Source organism: Pseudopipra pipra, chromosome 29 (assembly GCF_036250125.1).
Source record: "Pseudopipra pipra isolate bDixPip1 chromosome 29, bDixPip1.hap1, whole genome shotgun sequence".
Lineage (NCBI taxonomy): Eukaryota > Metazoa > Chordata > Aves > Passeriformes > Pipridae > Pseudopipra > Pseudopipra pipra.
In genome coordinates this window covers 1,921,947-1,940,849 of record NC_087577.1, presented here as the reverse complement: position 1 = coordinate 1,940,849, position 18,903 = coordinate 1,921,947, and the positions used below count along the sequence as shown (strand labels likewise).

The 18,903-nt window shown below is 56.1% G+C and overlaps 1 protein-coding gene across 14 annotated transcripts in view; it reads left to right on the top strand.

Annotated features, from left to right (window-relative positions):
* The window catches only part of MEF2D (myocyte enhancer factor 2D), a 101,137-nt gene that overhangs the window by 33,744 nt on the left and 48,490 nt on the right, over window positions 1–18,903 (top strand). For 9 of the 14 annotated variants that reach the window (XM_064638315.1, XM_064638314.1, XM_064638323.1 and 6 more), the window contains one exon: window positions 9,561–9,629. The exons of 3 other annotated variants lie outside the window; for them this stretch is intronic. The gene's annotated coding sequence lies outside the window, so the exon portion shown is untranslated. Of the gene's footprint in view, window positions 1–9,560; window positions 9,630–12,577; window positions 12,602–12,930; window positions 13,050–18,903 lie in introns of those variants that run through there. 2 more of the 14 variants (XM_064638317.1, XM_064638318.1) reach the window with 2 other exon arrangements.

The window sequence follows — 18,903 nt, the reverse complement described above, 5'->3', positions numbered from 1 at the left end:
CACCTATCCCTGGCCTTCTTTCTCCTTCCCTGGGTTTCGCAGCCCTTTGGGGTGCTCCTGCCGTGGGCTTGGCTGGGGCTGTGACGCCCCACTCCCTGCTGCTGGGAAGGTAGAGCTTTTCCAAACCCTCTCTCCCCTTTTCCTGTGCCTATAATTAGCCCTGGCTCCCCGCCACCATATACTGTACGATCCTGGAAAGAGGTCATGGCTTTGCTGAAATTCTTGGGAACAGAGCTGCCTTTGCAGCTGGGAAAGCGGTGCAATTTCCAAGCAGATAAGAAATAGGGCAAATGCAACTCTGTTCCCTGCTGTAACTTATGGGCTCTGGGGATGGCATCTGATGGCCTCCTCCCTGCTCTGGTTCTCCATGTGTTTGGGGGAATGGATGAGTCCGTCTGGGTTGGCGAAGAGGTTCCAGCCAGCTCCTGACTCTGGTGTGCTGCTGAACACTGCCCCGGTGGCGGAGGGTGAGGAGACCTCTGTCTTCTTCTGGACTGCTGGGTCTGGTTTTCTCCTTCTGCTGGATCCTGTCAAGGTCTTGCCCTGGGCTGGAGAAGGAAACAAACCCATTTTTGGGTGTTTGTGGTTCTTTCCACTTTTAAAACTTCCCATTTTTATGAATTTCCTGGGAGCAGGACTCCCTTTGCAGCAGGAAAAGCATCATCTTGATGACCTTAAAGGTCTCTTCCAACTGAAATGATTCTATAATTCTGCGATTCCATGACCTCTGGGCAGATGACGAATAGGACTCAGCTTTTTTCCCAAGAAGGGGCAAAGCCCACGGGAGCAGAGAGGTCTACAGGGGCTGGGGAGGGTTTTCCTGCCTATGAGCCCTCCTGTGCAAACCAGTGAAAAACTCAAAGTGAAAAGAATATTTTGAAAAGAGAGAACTCCCCTTTTCAGGAAATGTAGACAAAAACACAGCAAAATCCCCTGTTCGGAAGTTTCCCAAAGCTCTGCTATTGTTTCTCTGCCTCTCTACTGTCATTCTGAGAAAAAGCCAGGATAAATCCACCCAAAAAGGACAGAATGGAGAGTGAGGGCTCGAGTTGCCATCCCAGCTGGGACTCTGCACGTGCTGTATCTCCCCAGCAGCATCTCACTGCTGAGCTGATCGTCCCTTTCCAAAGGAGAGATTAGCTAAAAAATCACGAGATTAAAAAGCAAAACACTTTCCGTTTGTTGTAATTGGCTCCTGGGCCAGCGAGGAGCTTTTACATCCCTTTCACATCCAAGCACTCTGATTTTTGCTTTAGCTGACAGGACTAAGGGGTTCCGAGGGGAAGAAGCACTAAGGATGCTGAGGTCTGTGAGGCCACTGCAGGGTCCCCTTTGGCAGCACCAAGAGTTTTTCTGGGGATTGCAAGACTTGATAAACTCTTTTTTTTTTTTTTTTTTTGCATTTGCTGGTGTCAGCGTGTTCAAACTGGGGATTGCATTTGGGATTTGGGATTTTTGCAAGGGTCATTGGTGTTGATCCATTAGAGGCAGGTGATGCTTGTACCAGCCACGGATGCTTCGTTGCCCCACAGGCGACTGAGTCGTTTGGGGAGCACAGGGCAGTTTCCTATGGATTCGTGCTGTTCAGTTGACTGATTAACCAAATTACACAGAAATCTTCTTTTGTCACTGTAGGTGCCTATACACCCTCTTCTGCTCCCCCCTCGCAGTGGCGTACGTGGGGGGCAGTGTAGGAGTTGCTGACGATGGCACCGAATGTGCAAGTGTTTCTCTGCACCTCACTGGGGAGAAATATTTTAATATTTTTTTTCTTTTCTTTCTTTTTTAATAAAAAAATAGTGGATCTGAAGTTTGAGGAGTAGGTGCCCACTCCACAGAGATTCACTGAGGATATGAGGGGGTCTGGGGCTTGAACCAGGAGATTTGGGTAACCCCAAGGATGATTTTTAGTCTCTGGCTTGGAGTTTTCCCCTGCTGGGTTTTTGGAGGCGGCTGGGTGGCAGAGTCTCACTCCATCAGGATGTGACTCCCACTTTTCTGGATGCAACCCCCGCTTTGCAGCTGGTGAGGAGCCGTGCTCAGCTGCTGGACTCAAAGAGTTTGCACGAGGGGTCAGGGTGTGCACATCGGCTCGGGAATGAACCCCCTTTATGCTTCCCAGGGCTGAGCAGCCCCGGCTCTAGCTCAGGTCACCTGTGCCAGGTGGTTTTCCAGCCCCTCTCAGGGGTTGTATCTGGTGGGTGCTGAGGTCCATGGCTGGCACTGGTGGGCTGGGTGCTGGAGCGAGGCCAGGAGGTGTTGTTGAAGGGTGCTGCGGCCTGGAAGGTGGCAGCAGCCCTGACTGCGGCTGAGTCTGCTCAGGGCACACCAGAAGGGCTGTAGCACAACCCAGAATTAAGTGTGAGTCTCCCAGGCGCCGGCGTTTGACCACGGAGCCACATCCCCTCCGCACAAGGAGCTCCCTTTTCTTTCTTGTTTGTGAGTCGCCTTACAAGCAGGTTTAAAAAAAGCTCTCAGCTTCCAACAAGGGCCACAGAGCTGGGTTGGGATCTGTCCCCATTTCCAGGGTGGGGGACAGCAGTGAGGGGCAGGGGGAGATTTGCCTTATCCCCCTTCCTAGTGCGTGCCCACCTCCTCCCTCTGCCTTTGCAATGGTGTTGGCACAGGGTTAGTCCGCCCTGGGAAAGCTCTGTGCCACCCCAGCACATCACCCAATTGCAGCCGAGAGGTGACTTAGGACCTGCCACCATCTGTCAGAGCAGGGAGATGGATGGGCTGGAGGTTTTGGACGTGGTGATGGTGTTTGTTTGGTTTCCATGGGGAGAGGCCGGGCCCAGTGGCCGGTGGCAGCCCGAGCTGCCCGGGGTTTCTGTGGCAATGAAGAATGTCCCGGGGCTGGTGGCTGCTGACTCAGGTGACAGCAGAGCAGGGCCATGAGGGGTCAGGGCTTTGCTCTTAACGATGACGGTTGTCTCCCATCCTCCCTCCTGCCCGGCTCCAGCGCCACACCTCATCCAGTGGCCCTGGAGTTTGGACCTGCCTCACTGAGCCAGAGCCGGGGCTGGGGCTGAGCTGGTCTCGATGCCGGCGGGTGCAGGGACACCCAGAGCGGTCGGGTTCCCATGTTCTGGGAGGGGACAAGTGCTCCATCCACCTGGGTGAACTCCCTTGGGGTCCTTGGGTACCTGCCCACGGGGGGTATTTCCCGAAGAGGCGGTGAGGGGAGCTGGCACCCGTTTGCCGTGACCCCGTGTACTTCACCCGTGCTGGGCACACACACAGCAACTCCTGTTGCCTTCCATGAGCCGTTCACATGGATCCACGTCAGCGCTGCAAACACATGAGCCCTGCCTGACGTGAGGCCACGGTGGTGGCCAGGCTGGTGCCGATGTGTGCCTGGCGCACCGGGACGGGGTCATGGATGGGGTTCCTTCCAGCATCTTCTGCCTGGTCCTTGCTCCTGCCAGGACCCCCTTGGACCTGCCTCCCTCCGGGGGCAGTGGAGGCTCTCTATGTGTGTGTTGAAGAACCAAACTCAGCGTTGATTTTCCTCCGGCTCCACTCGTGCCATCCGTGGGCAGTTGTGTTGGTCCAGTTGTGGAGCATCAGTGATGAGTTGCTGTTTTACCTGTGTGTTTGTGCAGGTGGGATTTGCATCCCCCCCGTGCCTTGCGTGGGGTTTACACTGATGTAAAGCGGCTGCAGAGCAGTGACAGAGGATCCGTCCCCCCATGCGACAGAAGGGAGAGCTTGGCCTGACAGATGAGTGAGAATCGGATCCGTGGCCTCTTTGGGAGAAGCAGCAGAGGACAGGAGGGGTTAGTGGGGAGTCAGGAAGGCTTGGAGGAGTCTGGGGGGCAAAACATCTGATGGTGCTGTCTCTGCTTTACCTCTGCCTGGAAATGCCAACAGGAGCTGGAATTAGAAATCCGGAGTGGCTGTCAGTGCTGCTGTGAAATCTCCTGCATCCCTGGAACAGCACCGGGGCCTTTCACATGGTGCCCTGGCAAGTACGGAGGGCTTTGAGCACGGTAGAGGCACCTGCAGCCCCTCTTGGCACCCCCGGGAAGGTTTTGCACATGCACCATCCAGGCTGCCATGAAGTTAAATTAGATAATTGGATAAAATTAGTTCAGGAAAGTGAGTGGTGGCTGCTCTGATCAAATGTGGCAGCAGCCAGTTGGACGCAGACCTGGACCTGAACCTGGACCCGGTGCCCAGCACAGAGTTGCTGCCTCCCTCGGGGAAGGTGCTGGTGCCCTTGGGCCCCGGGGCTGGTGCCAGCAGGTGGCAATGTGGTCTGAAGCATTGTCACTGTCACCAGGGCAAGGGCAAGCACTGGGTGCTTGGCATATGGGACACCTACATCTTGGCATCCCTGTGCTCTCATGGGAGTCCTGGTGATGTCCTTGGCTGTTTTGGAGTTGGTTTTGGGGTCTTCCTGGTCCTGGTGGGTGAGCAGGATGAGACAAGGAGGGAGTCAAGGGGATTGCTCAGGGGGAGGTAACTGGGGGTTGGGCTGGGGGATGCTTGTGTGTCAAGCTCTGCTGTTACCTTCCCCTCTCCGTGCCTCAGTTTCCCTGTGCTGGAAGGCTCAGGTGGTGCTGCTGGCGGTGAGACCACCCCGTGTGGGCAGCTGTGGTCCTGCTGACCAGCTCCTGCCCAATGTGCTGGGGCGTCCTGCCAGGCTTGTGGAGTGGAGATGTGCCAACCCAGGTGTGAGCACCCACATGCCCCGGGGTGCTTCTGCTCCCGTCAGATGTGCCGAGTGCAAGGAGATGGGTGGCCCAGCTGTGCAGAGAGGGCAGAAGCAGGGTGGGTGCTGTGAGGCAGAGGAGACTCCTGTCTGTCTGTCATCTTCTGCTTCCCCTGGTCCCTCCAGCACCCCTTGGTCACCAGTGTGACGGCGTGTGGCCGTGCTCCGAAAGCCGTGCCAGTCCCCAGCCCTCCTGCACCTCCTGCCGCCCCCGCGTCCAGTACAGCTGGAGGTTTCAGTTCTGCATCTCCGCTGCCCAAGGGGAACTCAGCCAGCGAGAGCGAAACTCGGTGGCTCCAACGGTTGCACATGGTCGCCACCCCCCCGCCGACACCCCCTCGTGTCCCCCAGGTCCTGGCAGGGCCAGCAGCCGCTGTCGCAACACCTGCAGCGACAGCTGTGCCACGCTCGGCCCCTGTGACCTTCCCTGGAGCGCAGCTCAGCGGGGACAGAGCGGTCGCCCAGCTCCCCTGCCCAAATCCGGGGACTCGATTTGGGCAGGGAGCCCGTGCTGGGACTCTGTGGGGCAAAGCCTCTGCAAGGTTACCTGGAGGAGCAGGGAAATGCCCCTCCACGATTCTCACCCTGCCTCGAGCTGGGGACACCTTCACCTCATCCCTGTGCAGGCTTGGAGGAGCTCCAGTGGTGGTGGTTGCATTCTGGGTGGTGTGAATGTGCCCTCAGCACAGCTGGCTTGGGCCGTTGCTCACCCCTGTGCTGTCATGCCAGGCAGCCGAGCATCCCGTGCCATTGGAAGTGGGTTTCTCCCTCCTGACTTGACATGCTGCCCTCCTGTCCCCCTTTCCACAGCCTCCTGTGCTGTGCTGCTGTGATGGAGCCGCGGTTCCTCGCTGCATTTAACCACCAGCCTGTCCTGCCCAGAGTGGGATCTCTCCCAGTTTGTCCCTTCCCACCTCTTGATGTCAAGCCAGAGGAAACCCAACTGTAAAAGACTCATCAGGTCTAATTAAGCCCTGGGGATATTCCCAGTGGCTGGTGCAAACCAAAGGCCAGACCATGGCTGAGATGCTTTAGTTTCATGGGCTGGAGAAATGGAGAAAATTGGAGAAACATGGAGAAAGTTCTTTTTTTTTATTTTTTATTTTGTCTGCTCCTTGCTGTTGCTGGGATCCTCCCAAAACCAACCCGGCACAGCCTGGGAACTGGGATCTGGGATCTCCCTGATTTGGGGTGGGCGTCCATGGACTCCTGGCAGAGGAGCGGCGAGCTGAATTGGGAGCCCAGGGTGGGGAAGTTCAGGTTTGGCATCCAAATGTTTGCAGCCCTGACCCCATTGCTAAAGGAAACATGAAAAAAGAGGAAGGGGAGATTGCGGTCGCTGCTCTTCCCTTCCACAATCTGCGCCTCCCTCTTGGCCCCTTTGGCTCTGGGTCTGGTTTTTCTGCCCATCCATCTCCCCTTGGCTTTCCTGCCATGGCAGTGGCCATGGATTGTTTATTTGGGGGTATTACATGTATATATGATGTACACAGGACTTGTATATATTGGGGGTTTATATATATGAGAATAAATATATATTTGGGGGGGTTATATATAGGAGAATATGTATATTTGAGAGGGGCTTATATATGTGGGAATGTATATATTTGGAGGGTTATATATACAAGTGGGAATACATATATTTGGGGGGTTATATATATGGGAGTATGTATATTTTGGGAGGGTTGCATATAAGGCAATATGCATATATTTTGGTGGCATTATATATATGGGAATATGCCTGTGTTTAGGGGTATTAGTGAAGACTGGCTGTGGCATGGGGACTGCTGAGCATCAGCTGAGCAGATATCCAGGGAAGTCTCCGGAAGCCATCCCTGCACATCCTCTGGGATCCTTCTGGGCAGGCTGGAGCAGCTCCCAGCATCCACTGCCTTTGCATGGCAGGTTGTGCCAGCCCTACTGCATCAGTTAAAAACAGGAGTCCCAGGAGGTTCCCCCTGCCCTGAGGAGTTTTGGTTTGTTGCTTGGCGAAACCGAAGCTTTGGTTTTCAAACAGGAACAATGTTATCGCCTGCTCAGCATTTCTGCCCCAAAGCTGGACATAAAGATTGTCTCCTCTTTCCCCTTTTTCCTCCCCTCCTCTTTTCACTCAGAAAGGGGAATTCACTTGCTTTGCCGCCTCCATCCCTTCCTTACGTGATTTTTCCCCCTCAGCTTATGAAATAACAGAACATTTTGAAAACATGATACTTTTCCCCTTTCCTGGGCAGCATTTCTTTGTTTATAACAAGAAGGCTTCAAAGGCAGATGTGTGACAGGGGTGAGAGCTGTGGGCTGTGTGGGGGCCATGGGGGCTGCTGGTGGCCCAGCCCGGCCCAGCCCCAGCCCCTCCCTGGGAGCTGGTCTCACAGAGCTGCAGCGGGTGAGACGGTGACCTTTCAAAATACTCCAGAATCCAGAGTTTCTGGGAGTAGTGCCGGGATGGTCATCCACCGGGGCACAGGATGTGCATGGACAGACATGGGGAGATGGCAGTGCTGGCAAGTGGGGGCTTTGATCCTTTGCAGCAAAAAATGCTGCAAAAATGGGGTTTACTGGTGCTGGATGTACCACTGGGTCCAAAGAGCAGTGGCTTCTGCAGCTTGGCCGGGGTGTGAAGCAGCCCTGGAGCTGTGGGGCTGGAGAGGGTCGAGGCTTTGAGCTGGTGTCTGTGTGCACTGAGGGCTCCAGACTGTCACCCCATGCATGCTGTTCATCCCTTTCTTGGGTGACACTGGGGTGTGACCCTGCACTGTGGGCTAAACACCCTGAGACTGATCCTGGTCCCTCTGGAGTTTCTCGCCTTGCCCCAGTGGTCGGCAGAGGCACTGCCATTAGTTGTCATGATCTGGGGACTGTGACACGGCCAAAGGCTGCATGGAATTGGGTGTTGTCTGACAGTTGTTGTCCTGACAGCCTGGTGGGCTCTGGGAGCTGAGGATGTGGCTGCTGCCAACAACCAACCATGGGCAGTTCTGTCAGTATGAGGGTCTGTGTGAGCAGTGACCGTGTGGCTGTACCAGCTGTCCCGTGGCACTCTGGGGATCCTGGAGCCCACGGAAACACACGCTCATGGCTTGTCTATCAGTGTCCCCCACGGAGGGGAACAACTCTGTGTACAGATATATGAGGTCTTGCTTGGCCAGGTGTCCCCCATTGCATCCCAGGGGGCTGGCAGAGCTGGCCTCGAGCCCCCCGAGGCAGGGGGGGTTCAGCTGCGCAGAGCAGAGCCAGCCTGGGGCAAACCTCAGCCACATCCTCCACCCAGCCTAGCCCGTGGTCCCTGGTCCCCGTGTGGCTCTGCCACCAGCCCTGCAAGGCACTGCTGAGACCAACAAGAGCTGGTTGGACACCGAGGGGGAGCTCAGAAGCCTGTCGAGAGTCCCTTTGCAATAAACACCAGCTTCCCTCATCCTGGCTGGGAGTGTGGCATTCGCAAGGTGGAGCTTCTTCTGTGGGTCCCCTTGTCCCCACGTGGTCGGTCATTCTGTAGAATGCTCTGTTTTATTGAGGGAAATAAAGAGGTGGTTCTGGGCAGCTCAACAGGTTGGTCTGGGCATTGACAGGTGCAAATGGGGCAGGAGCCCCACATCATTGTACCCACTACTCCCCCATTGTGGAGGTGACAGTCAGACTCATCTGTTTGTCCTGATGAGAGAAACCTTGTGAGTAGTCCATCTGGAGGACCCCAGATGATGTGGCATGACGTTGGAGGCTGGAAAGCTGCTTGCACCTCGGCTGTTTTGGGGTGTCCCCTCTGCTCGGCTCCTTGGGAGCGAGGGGTAGGTGCAGCTCCGACTGGAGCCACACGCTCCTCACTCGGGCTTTGTTCAGGCTGAATTTTGTAATGCCAGGAAATGAGCTGGCCGTGGGAGGGGAGGCAGCCGGGGGAGGAAGGCTGGTTTTGTGGTTGGAGCGGAGGATGAGGACGCCGGAAAGCCGAGCACAATTCCTCGCTCTGTTGCAGGCACTGGGGGTGAGGCTGCAGCTCGGGAGCTGATGGTGTGTTTGGAGAGCGGGTGTTGGCCTCCATGCCTCGGTTTCCCTTTTGTTCAGCAACGCTCCTCTTGCAGGAGTGTGCCCTGGGGATGGGCTCTGCACAGGGCAGGGGCTGTCCCACGTAGGATGGTGACGGCCACTGGTAGATGAAATGATGAGACTGGCTGAAGCTGCTGGGCTTTGCCCTGTGGGTCACCTCCTGTCTCCCAGTGGCGAGTGGGATGAGTTCAGCAGCCACATTTCCTCCTGGGCCATGGCAGTTTCTCCTCGTGTGGGCTGTGCTCGCTCTCCAGGAGGGTATCTGAGCACGCAGGTTGGTGCTTTTCCCTGTGGGATGTGTGTGAGGGTCTTCCCAGAAATCGCCGGTTCACCTAAAACCTTGAGTGACTTGCTGCTGGCCACGCTGCCAGCCTGAACTGTGTCCCTCATTAATGATAACTTTCAGTTTACCATTTGTTTCATTCCTGAACTCTTTTTAGCTACTTTCCCCCTGGTCTCTTTATACATGTCTCCCTCACTCCTTTTCCCCCTTTCCTTTCACGGTCCCACAAGTTCCTGTATCCTGTCCCCACCTCGGACACTGGGATGCTCTCTATGCATAGCCTCAGGGCTCCTGGTTCCCTGCAGGCTCCCAGCCAGGTCCCACCCCACCTGCGTGGCCTTAGCAGTGATGCTCAGCTTCAGGGCAGCGAAGGAGGGGACCTGCCGCCAGGACTTCAGCAGGGGACACTGGGAGCCCCTCACTGTCCCCTGTGGCCACCATGCCAGACAGATGGGGTGTGTGGGGAGCCCTGTCCTTGCCTCCATTCCCTCAGACTGATGGCTGCTCGCTTTGTCTTTGCAGTTGGATTGAGGAGTGGTGGCTGCAGCTCATCCTTGGCAGGAGTAGAAGATGCAGGAGTCTGCGTAGCAGGTACAGTGGAAATTCCAGCCTCTGGGCTCCTGCCTTCCCCCTTGGCTTTGCTTGCCAGGGACTGTGTTTCTGCAGGCTGGGGGCAAGCAGGGGGTCCCCACAGAGGTCACCCCAGCTGGGTGCAGCTCAGGGGCTCAGAATCCCACAGTGGTGCTGACCAGACCCTGCAGCCCTGCTCTGGTGGCAGGAGGAACAGCAGGTCCTGGTGCTGCAAGGGCACAGGGAACATCCTGCCTGGCTGTGCACCCCTCACGTGCTGCCGCACACGGGGGTCCCAGTGAGTGGGATGGGGCAGCAGAGCCCCCAGAGCAGGGCAGGAAGGTGGCACCCAACAGTGGGTGTCACTGCTGTTCTCCAGTGCCCATGCTCCCCTTTGCTTCCCTGCCTGGCACAGCTCTGCTGAGTCCCAGCCATGGCCCCAGCAGTGATCTGGGACTCTCTGGGTTTTTTGCAATGCATCACTTTGTATCCGTGCAAAGGAGGGTTTTCCTGGCCTGGTTTCTCCCTGTGTGGACGAGACATGTGGCTAAACCTGCTGTTATTTTGTCCCTTGCATTCCTCTGAAATAAGGTGCCCCTGGGAGAGGGCATCATGTCCAGGTTTTTTCCCTTCTCAACCTTCTTGGCCTGTTTATTGCTCTTACAGTAAATGTTTGCATCTCCTGTGTCTGCAGTGAGGTTGTGGTACAGACACCACCGTGGGCCCAGTTTATGAGGGCTCTACAGTTTCATGTAATGCATCTTCTGTACCTGAGAGTAAAATCAATAAAAAGGAAAGATTTTTAAAAATAATCTGCCCCCAGCTCCTGAACGGAGGGAGCTCTGTTGCCGCTGCTTAGTGAGCAGTTTTGTGGGGTTGTGATGGCTTTTTAGTGCCGGAGAAGGGGCAGGTAATTTATGTAGAGGCCTGATGCTGGGAGATGGGGACAGCATCGCTGCTTCCTCCGCAAGGTCAGCACCAAGGGCTTCATCTGCTGATAGAAACCAAGAGCAGCTCCCCAGCCTGGATTGGGGTGAGTGCAGCAGACAGGCCTCACTGTATCTCAGTGGTGCTCAGTGTGTGCCAGGGATGGGCCGTGGTGTGCTGGAGGAGAGCAGGGCTGGAGGGCTGGGCTTGGCTGTCCTGCTGCAGCTCGGCCGAGCACGGTGTTGTGGGAGTGTTCCAGGGGGTGGTACGGGACCGTCTCTGGTCCACTCGCTCTGCGAATGTGTTTTAGCGCAGTGAATCACTACATGGAGCACTGTAGTGATGGGTCTGTCTGCTGTGGGGTGTGTTTGAGGGCAGGACCCTCCTTGGGTCCCAAGTACTGTGGTCCTGGTGCTCTGTGCATGTCCTGTCCCCCAGCCCGGATGCTGGTGGGCACTGGCAGGATCACTCTGTAACTGCGTTCTCCCCCACATCACGGTTTGCTGCTGGAGACAGGATGCTCAGCTCCGCCGGCTCCATCCTGACCAGTGACAATGGCTCCTTATTTTTTAGGCTCACACAAATTCTTGTTTTTCGGGTCGGCAGTGTCCTCCCACGAAGCCCCTCGCTGCCACTGGCGCCGGCACAGAGTTTTGAGGTGGGGAGGAGCAGTTTAGTGATTTCTGCCACTGCAGAACTGCTTGCTCCGAGGAGCAGTGCAGCAAGTGGTGCACTTAGGGAGGAGGATTTAGAAAAGCACCTCCAGGGACTGCTTTGAGACTCATCCCCTTCTCTCTGTGAGCAACAGGAGCCAAGCAATTAGAGGAGCAATATCGACCCAGCCTGGGAAGCGTGACACGGCCTGCACCGGGCGATTTAATCCCAACGAAGCCACGTCCTTGCGTCCTGGACGTGCAGCATCGCTGCCCATGATCAATAGGCATTTTGTCTTTCTGAGGCCAGTCCTGTTTGAGGCACACCAGGAAAACCTTGTTCTGCAGCAGAAAACTCTTCTAGGGCCTGTGACCTTAATTGAATCGACTCTTTTATGTCCTGAAGACAGTCGCATCGTCTCACTGCAGCCATGCTCAGTAAATCATGTGTCCGTCCCCGCATGCACACACCCCGGGGTCTGTACCAGCCTTGCTTCTCTCCTGATGAGATTTTGCAGCCTGAGGCTGATTTCCAGCTGCTTGGGAAGAGCCCTTGGGTCACCAGATCTGCTCCTCCACTGTCTGAGGCCTTGCCTGTGTTCTCTTGAAGGTTTAATGGTGGTGGAGACTGGAGTTGGCAGCTTCCAGGCTCCAGCCATGCTCGAGGTGCAAGTGTACCACCTCGCCTGGCACCTGGCTCTTTGCATCTGGTGGGATCTTCCTTCTCTCTCCAGGGAGAGTTCATAAAAGCCAGCTGGTGGGCACACCAAAACCTAAACCTCCACTTCTTGCCCCTTTGGGACATGGGATCCTGGATTTGGTAAAGCAGTGGGTTCCCGCTGCCCTTGTGGCAGCTGAAATGTGGCCGAGCTGCTGGAGGTCACCTTTCCAGTCCCTGCGGAGCCAGGTGGCCTTTCCTGGTCACGGCTCTGCCCTGCGCTTTGGGTTCTGAGCTCATCCGCTATTTTGCCACTGGCAGGGGAAAAAAAAATGTCTTCAAAGCCCTTTTCCCTTGGGGAAAAGCCAACTTGGTCAGAAATGTCTGCGCAGAAATGTCATCTAACCCAGCAGCTGGCTCATCCTCCCCGGGGGTCCTACGGCGACCGTCCCCGCGTCCCCGGGTTTGGGGTGGTGGAGGAAGCGAGACCAGGGCGCTGTTTTTGGCAAGCTCTGGCCGCTCCCTTCCCCCCACACGCTTCACCACCCCCTCCTGCCTCCGCATCTGCCTCTGCCCTTCAGCCGCCGCCGAGCGCCCCGGTGCCCCCCCGGCAGGGTCTGGAGGGGACTCGGGGGCCGGCCAGTGGCCTCGGCAGCGGTGACGGTGGCTCGGGCACGGCGGCTCCATCCCGTGTGCTTCCTCCCGGCCGCCAGCGCGCAGCAGCCGTGGAGAAGGACGCAGCCACCCTGTCTCCTGTAAGTACCTCTCACTCTTTCCACTGGAGAGTTAAAATTAGCAACTTCTTTTTTTAAAGCAGGCGTCGCTTTAAACCTCGCCAGCCCAACTGGGTTTCCTTTTATTCCCCCCACCCCCCCGCCCCCGGCTCCTTTTCTCTTTTTTTTTTATTTTGTTGTTATTGTTGAACGTGTGCGTGCACTTTTCTCCTTTTTTATTTCTTTATTTCCCCCCCCCTTCGTTTCGTTCCTTCCTTTTTTAAACACGGGTGACGCTGCAGTGTCGGTGCGGAGTTCGGAGCCAAATAAACAGCCCGGCGCACCCCCACCCCGATCGCCTTACAGAGCCTGGGGCAGAGCCCAGCGCCGAATTTAGACCCTTATCTATTGTCAGCCTCCACGGTCGCCGCAGCTCTGCCAGGGGGGGTTGCCCCGGACCCCCCTGTTGCTTCTGACACAGATCCTCGATGTGAGTTTGCCTCTTGTTGTTTTCCCCTCTCCTTTGTGTTCGTGGTAAAGCACTGAAGTGCCCGTAAATCAGGACCCGTTGCTTGTTATCGAGGGCTGCGTGGGCAGGGAAGGAGAGGGGGGGTCTGGGTGATGGGGGGTTCCCCTGCTGGAGAGAGGGGGGAAACTGAGGCACGGAGGAGGGGAGACAAGGTTCACCGACGGGGAGTGGGTGAGCCGGGATTTCCTCCTCTTAAAATCAAAACAAACATAGACAAGGAAGGAAAAGGCAGCAGGCGTGGGCTCAGATGCAGGATCGGTGCCTGTCCCGGGGGATGAATCCCTTTGGGAAGCTCGCGCTCACGGGTCCCCTGTGGCAGGGACGGTTCCAGGGGTGACACTGTGCGGGTGGAGGGTGCTGCGGCCGGAGCTCTGCTGCGCCGGGACAGGGCTGGCAGTTGGAAGTGGACGTCCCAGCCCGGATCTGCGAAAGCAAACAGGAAGGCGAGTGGGGAGCAGCTGCCGTGTTAACTCGGAGATTATTTATTGTGGTTCCTCTGAGGTTGGTACCGGGGGTTTTTAATACCCTCCTGCTCAGTGCCGGATCCTCTTGGCCGGGGCTGGATGCCCGGTGCGGCGGGAGCTCACACCGGCCACAGCGGAGGTGAGCCGGGTACCACGCACCGGGCATCAGGGGCGGCAGGAATGTCACACTGGGGCTCTCTCTCCAGTTCCTTCTCCTCCCTTGACTATTTCTTAAATGCTTAGTTTGCTCTAGAGCCCAGCCTGGCCCAGGTGGAGGTGGTGGGGGTGGATGTGATAGGGCTGGGACCAGTGCTGGGCTTGGCTCATCCTAGAAAAAGTTTTCTCTATTCAATTTTTTTTCAGAGGTTTTTGTGCTGTTGCTGCTTTGGGGTGAGAGTTAATAATACTGATAAATTGCTTATCCACGCCTGTGAAAATGGAGATGTGGAGCCTGTAGGAAGGGGGTCAGCATTCTTCAGAAGTGCTTTTAGTGTTTCCCTCCCAAGAGGGAGGGAAAAGTGTTTCCCTTCCCAGGTGTGCACTGCCCTGGCTCTGATGCTCATGGATGGCTTGAACACAACCAGGACTGGAGGCTAAACTGCACTTTGGGCTAAACACAACTCTTTACCCATCACTGCTTGACTTGGGGGAACTTGTCACAGGATGGTCCCTGTTGTTGCAGGAGCTACTACAGGGTCCTGGAACCTACTACAGGGGTTTGGAACCGAGCGGCTGCCCCAATACTGCCCTGGGCTGCAGAGCCCTTTCCTCCTCCTCCTCCTCCTCCTCCTCCTCCTTCTCCTCCTCCTCTTTTGGGCAAACAACCCATCAGGGCAATTATTTATTGACACAGTTTTACATCCCCACCCTTCAGCAAAACTTTTGACTGAAGTATTTTTATTTCTACCTGCAAACTTGTGCCTCACTTTTCCTCTTCCCCCCCCTTTGCATGTATGCGTAAGAAGCTGCCTTATTTGAGTTTTTTTCCCAGTATTTACCCTTTTCCAAGAGGGATTGTGGCTGATGTTTATCTGTGACACTCCTGCACTCATGATGGCTCTGGCCTTGGGATACATCTCCTCTGTGCTGCAGGAGCATCCCAGTGGCTTTGCTGCCATCCCTCATAATCCAGCTGGAACCCATGACCAAGCTGTTGGCCTGAGCCATAGCCGTGCATTGGAGTGGTGCTCCAATGTGGGACTGTGGAGTGTGCCAGACCTGGGTGCTTCTGGAAAGTGCCAAATCTTGACATTTTCGGCAGTGGCTGGGCATCCCCATTGCTCTCCTGGCCATTTCCCCCATGGTTTGCTGGGATGTCCTTGAGGGGCACATGGGCAGGGTCCACACCCCCAAAGCACAAGGCTGGTCAAAATCAGCACTCTTCTGGCACATGGCTTTTGGTGCAGCTGCGGAGAAGGGCTCAGCTTGTCGGGGACCTTCCCCCCACCTAAATCTTCCTTGCTGAAACACAGTCTTTGGGGTTAAAAAATTCCCTTTTAAAAACAGAATACTTTTCCCCACTGTTCCTGGAGGTTGTGTGCTGGGATGAGCTCTGGATGAATCCGTCTCTCTCTAGTGGGAACCATCACCCAGTGGGTCTGTCTGCGGCTGCCACTGTTGGCCACGGGGCTGGCAGACCTCGTGGCCTCACTGTGGTGGCCTGGCTGCTGCCAGGGAGCAGAAGGACAGGATTTGTGCACCTGGGCCTAGAATGTGCATCCTGTGAGTGAGTAGCAACAGCTGAGAGCCAGCTGTCCTGAAGGATTTCGGCTGCCTGATGAGCCGGAGCCGGATCCTCACCCCTCCGGCTTGCTGGCATTCAGCTCAGGATACATGTGGGTGCAAGCTGTGTCTGAGCTGAGGAGCGGGGCTGGATCCTGTCCTGGCTGACAGCAAAGCCTTTGGGCACAGTGGGCATCCCCTGGTCCCAGCAGCCAAGGGTCGTGCTGGGGACAAGGGACCCTGATCTGGTTTGTGCCCTCCTCCCCACCCTGGCTTTGGCTGCAGCAGCTCTGAGCACCCCAGGTTGCTCCAGTGCCTGGGCTCTGGATGAGGAGCACTGGTGGTGGCTGATGTTATTTGTGTGCCAGGAGTCACTGTGTTTTCAAAGCAGTGCAGGGGAAGAGGAAGTTAGACCCGTTTTTGCCATGGAGCATCTTGTCCTGGTTCCTTCTGTTTGCTTAGAGTGAGTTCAGTTTGGGTTTGGTGGCAGCCGGACCGCAGTCCCTGGGCATCAGTGGCTCCTCCTCTCACACTTGGGCTGTAGATCTTGGAGCCAAGCGACAGCTTCTCATGCCCAGGGCCTTGAACCCAGATAACCTAGCGCTGGGTTTGGGCCTTTGTTTCCTTTATTCACTGAAATAGCACTGTCTGGTGGTGAGCTCCCAGGTGTTGGATGGCAGTGCACTCTGAGTGTGATACTGTGGCTACAGACCGAAGTGGGGTTTTGGGAATGTGTAAAGGTGGATCGGCATGTCCACCTCTGAGAAAAGCAGATAGCCAGGATGACAATTTTTGTGGGTTTGTTTCCAGGCTGGAAGTTCCAGGGACAGGTCGGAGCTGTGATAGTTGAATCTGAGCATTGGGATGCAGGCAGAAGCCTGGTCTTGCCTGTTCCTGATGGTGTTGGCCCAATCTTTCCCATCTATCACTCCAAGGGACTCTGGTGAGCTCTGCTGCAGCATCACCCTCCCAGTAATCAGTATTGCCATATCACTGACAAATTAAGCTCTTTTGCATCTTATCCTTCTCGTGGTCAAGTGGAGCTGGTGACCACCGTCTCCTTCCCCAGTGATGGGAAGCTTCTGGCTTCTTCACCAGCTCCTCCACACTCCAGATGAGTCATGGATCCTGCAGCCCCCGAGGAACCTGGTGCTTCCTGCCCAGGAGCTCAAGATGTAAACCCTGATGGAGAGCAATATCTGCTTCTCTGCTGCCTCCATATCTTTGGACCCGACGGAAGCGACAGTTGCCTTGGGCATGGATGCAGTCAGCAGTCACTAGATGCAAATAAAATCAGCAACCTCGTGACTTTGGTCATTGCAGCTGTTACTCACCAGTGCTTGAGGGTGAAAAACCAACAAAGAAGTGGTTTTGGGAGGCCGGTTTGAAAGATCTTGGTGGCCCTTGGGAAAGGGCTGAGTCTTTGGGAGCAGCGCTGCCGAGGTCACGCACTGGGAGGGAGGATCGTGTTAGAGGGCTGAGCTCTGAGGTGGCAACTGTGGGCCTCTGTCCTCTTAACAGCCCTGGCTCCCAGACTGAGCCTGCACTGGGCTTTGGGTGCTGGAGGATCTGCAAAGCTGCTCTGGGGTGTCCCTTCCTGGTTGGGGTCCCTGAAAGTGGGGCTGGGCTGGGGATGGAGATGAAGACAGGCTGAGATAGCTGGGGCTGTTCAACCTGGAGAAGGGAAGGCTCCGAGGAGACCTTAAAGCCCCTTCCAGTGCCTAAACGGGCTCCAAGAGAGCTGGAGAGGGACTTTGAACAAGGACCTGGACAAGGGCCTGGAGTGACAGAAAAAGGGGAAATGGCTTCCTACTGCCAGAAGGCAGGGTTATAGATGGGATATTGGGATGAAATTCTTGGCTGTGAGGATGGTGAGGCCCTGGCCCAGGTTGCCCATAGAAGCTGTGGCTGCCCCTGGATCCCTGGAAGTGTCCAAGGCCAAGTTGGATGGGGCTTGGAGCACCCTGGTGTAGTGGAAGATGCTCCTGCCCGTGGCAGGGAATTTGGAACTAGATGAGCTTTAAGGTCCCTTCGCACCCAAACAATTCTAGGATTCCATGATTTGTACCACACTGCTCTTGGGCAAAGGGACGGTGACAGCAGGATGCTCCAGGCTGGCTGCAGAGGACACATCCCCAATCCCCGTGCCATTGACATGGGAGGGAAGAGCAGTGTTTCCTCTGGGACAGTTTCACTTTCTGCTGTGTCCCACGGGGCTGCCTGTGCATTTCCATTGCTCTCATGGATGGCCCAGAGCAACAGTCAGGTCTCATGGAATTTCCCCTGGGTAAAACCCACCACGGGAGAGAGTTGTCCCCTCTGTTGCTGGGGGAAATCCTGTCCCCTTCATGGAGAGCCCCTAAATTCCCTGCAGGGAGGGTTTTGCCCTGATGCTGCTGAGCTGCCCCTGGGAGCCTCACTGGGTCACAGTGGTGGGATCCTGCCCCCTGTGTGTGAGCTGAAGGCAGTGGTTGTCCCCCTTTCGCCTGTTGTGTTTTGGGACTCGCAAGCCATCGATGTCCTTGGTGACCGTAGTGGTGACAGTGACCACCGTGAAGGTGCTGGCAGCAGGATACTTGCTGGGCTGCACTAGGGCACTTGGGATAGGGGTGGTGTTGGGAGTGTGGGGAGCCTTGGCTGCACCCACTCCCCAGGTTTGCATCTTGCCATGCTGTTCATTGACGGAGAAAAACCCTCAAAGTGAGACATTGCTGCCATTGGGCACTGAGGCTCTTCCTGGGCTCAAACCCCCCACCCCAGAGGGGGAGGCAGCTCTGTGAAGCAGCAGAACTGGGTGGACCCAAAAACTGTAGCGACATCCACTCTCTCCATCCCTTCCCTTTCCTCCATGTGGCCTCAACACCAGCAAAGTCCCCTCTATGGGGCTGGTTTGGGGTGGAGAGCTGCTCCTGCTCCCCACCGGTGCGGGGATGGCTGTGACGGCCTCCAGATTTATGAGCGCAGGATCCGACCCCGAATTCAGCTCCCTCTCCTTCTCACTCTTTTTTTTTAATGAGTCAACCTCTCATCTGTCATATTAAACCTCCTCATTACCAGGTATCTAAATTTTGCTCTGACAATAGTGACAGGGGAAGCTGCGATCTCATTGCCACGGCGCGGGGCTCTGGGGAGCTGGCAGGTGGTTATTTCATGCCCTGCAGGGAGCCGTGGGGGTGGGCGATGGAGCCGGATAATGGGCTCTCGCTTCCCATCATTTAGAAAACCCTACTTAGTGTAGAGGGGAAAATTACCCCCGGTCTCCAGCTCGGGAGCTGGTTATGGATAACCATGGGGGAAGGGGAGTGGTTTTTGGAGGGTCCGGCTGCTCCTCCCTGGGGGTGTAGGGTGGTTTGGGATGAAGGGGTGGGGTGGGCATGGAGGATGGATGGGGGCCAAGGGTGGGTGGGGATGAGGGTGGATGGGGATAGAGAGTGGATGGGGGTGGAAGGGGATAAAGGTGGCCGGGGACGAGGATGGATGCAGATGGAGGGTAGATGGGCATGGAGATGACAGGGCTGCCCTGTGCAAGCAGTTGGTCCCAGCCAGGGAAGGGAATGCTGTACCCGTATGGGGGTGCCCCAGCCTGCTGTGCACACCCACGGAAGCCACTGAACCACCTTGGAGACCAG